Source organism: Enhydra lutris, unplaced genomic scaffold, assembly GCF_002288905.1.
Source record: "Enhydra lutris kenyoni isolate GAN:26980312 unplaced genomic scaffold, ASM228890v2 scaffoldscaffold254, whole genome shotgun sequence".
In the NCBI taxonomy this organism is placed as follows: domain Eukaryota; kingdom Metazoa; phylum Chordata; class Mammalia; order Carnivora; family Mustelidae; genus Enhydra; species Enhydra lutris.
In genome coordinates, this window is record NW_019154338.1 from 73,243 (window position 1) to 76,064 (window position 2,822).

The window sequence follows — 2,822 nt, forward strand, 5'->3', positions numbered from 1 at the left end:
CTACATGCCTTGGTCAGCACTTTTCTTCCCACCAATTTAGTTACTTTCTTTAAATAAGGAAATGAAGTCATTAATGAAAATGAAGTCTAAAACCACATTTGGCACTGGCACATCTGTATTCCTATTCCACAGAGCATTAACAGAAAGCCAAAAACAAAGGAACAAATAAAAACAACAAAAATAAAAAGGGGTGATGAGGTCAATCATGACCCCTTCTCCCGTAGTCTAATGAAATTGAGATACAGATTCTTTCCTGTGTTTTGTTCATTGCTCAAGGGCAGAAAGAAAGCACAAATTAGGGCAGTCTTTAAAGTACACCCTAAAAATTCCATTGAGAGGGAGTCATGGTCCCTTTTAAAGGAAGAAAGAACATTTTAACTGAATTTATCCTACTTTGTGCCTTAAGGAAATAAAATGAACTTGGAACACTGAATTCTAATGAAGCTGCTGAGATTCACAGGAAAGATGACAGGTCTAGTACATTCTCACCACCACTGGGCCAAAAGACAAAGTCCAATAAATGGATTAGATATTGCCTTTTTTGATAATTGATGAAACATAAAGCAAGTTTAACTGTTGAAGGAATTAGAAATCAAAATATAATGTTTCAGACTATACATTTGAGAGTATACATATTAACCCCATTTCCCCTCTTTGGGTCTTATTAAACCACACAAAACCATTAACGTATTTCCTCTTCTAGGATGTAGTAAATCTTTTTAGCTTGGAAAATTAATTCTCCAAATCCCTGTGTGAAACATCTGAATTTTTCCATCTGTAGGTCTAAAACAGCCATATTTCCAACAGCGATTTGAAGAATTAGACAACCATTAGAAGAGCAGTTAATACTCAGAAAAAGCTGGTGCAGTTCCAAAGCAGTGTTCACATTGTAAGATCCATTTGGGATATTTTGCACAATGGTCAGTTAGTCCTAGTTGTAAAGTAGGAGAAAAAACGTAATTTACCCCCAAAAATAGGTGAGTCCTTTTTTAACAAAGCGGATATATGCTAAAGTGTTCCAGAAAATGTATGGAGGAAGCAGATCTTGGCAGAAAAATATAATAGAGGGAGGTGGCTAAAATCTGAGCTAATTCCATCAGAAGCAGACTTACTTCATTACTTGGATTCTAATAGGTGTTTGGGATCTGGCATGGTGGGGTGGAAAAAAAGAGTATATTCTCTTCTATAAAAAAATGTATGGAAAAAACCCAGTAAGTTTATGCCATATCAGTTAAGGGATATGACAGTATTTGACAGAAGGATCAACATTCCTTCAATAAATAAGCCTTGGCCCCAAATAAGTTCTCCCATTAACAAATAATCCATGTTAACCTAAATTTCTCCTAAAGTGTCACTGTAGGATTCACTTAAAATATTCTTTCATCCTGGGAGGAGGAGTCAAGATGGCAGAGAAGTAGCAGGCTGAGACTACTTCAGGTAGTGGGAGATCAGCTAGATAACTTATCTAAGGATTGCAAACACCTACAAATCCAACAGGAGATCGAAGAGAAGAATAACAGCAATTCTAGAAACAGAAAATCAACCACTTTCTGAAAGGTAGGACTGGCAGAGAAGTGAATCCAAAGTGACAGGAAGATAGACCATGGTGGGAGGGGCCAGCTCCCGGCAAGCAGCAGAGCAACAGAGCACAAAATCAGGACTTTTAAAAGTCTGTTCCGCTGAGGGACATCGCTCCAAAGGCTTAACCGGGGTGAAGCCCACGCGGGGTCAGCATGGCCTCAGGTCCCGCAGGGTCACAGAAGGATCGGGGGTGTCTGAGTGTCACAGAGCTTACAGGTATTAGAATGGGGAAGCCGGCTACAGAGATAGAGCCAAGGAGTGAGCTCTAAACTCGGGGTTACCTTGAACCAGTCACAGGCTCAGTCAGTTCGGAGCACGGCAGGAGGCCAGGGTGATGGGAGTAATTGGGCGCTGTTCTCTGAGGGCTCACTGAGGAATGGGGCCCTGGGCTCTTGGCTCCTCCAGGCCGGACACTGGGAGGCCGCCATCTTCACTCCTGTCCTCCGGAACTCTATGGAAAGCGCTCAGGGAAAAAAAGCTCCCGAATGCAAACCCGAGCGGATTACTCAGCCCGGCCCCTGGTAAGGGCAGTGCAATTCTGCCTGGGGCAAAGACACTTGAGAATCACTACAAAAGGCCCCTCTGCCAGAAGATCAACAAGAAATCCAGCCAGGACCCAGTTCACCTACAAAGGAGTGCAGTTTCAATACCAAGGAGAGCAGCGGAATTCCAGAGGAGGAGAAAGCAAAGCATGGAGCTTATGGCTTTCTCCCCATGATTCTTTAGCCTTGCAAGTAATTTAATTTTTTTTTCTTTTCAATTTTTTTCTCTTCTTCTGCTAAATTTTTTTTTAACTTTTACCCTTTTCTTTTTTAACGCTTTTTAACTAGTTTATCTAATATATATAGATAATTATTTTTTATATCTATTATATATTAATCTATTATATATAGATAAATATTTTTTTCCTTTTTATATTTTTTCTTTATTCGTTTTCTTCTTTTAATTGTTTCTTTTTTTTTCTTTTTTTCTTTTTTTTTTTTTTTTTTACTTTCTGAACCTCTTTTTATCCCCTTTCTCCCCCCTCATGATTTGGGATTTCTTCTGATTTGGTTAAAGCATATTTTCCTGGGGTTGTTGCCACCCTTTCAGTATTTTACTTGCACCTTCATATACTCTTATCTGGACAAAATGACAAGGCGGAAAAATCCACCACAAAAAATAAAGAACAAGAGCCAGTACCAAAGGCTAGGACCCTAATCAATACAGACATTGGTAATATGTCAGATCTAGAGTTCAGA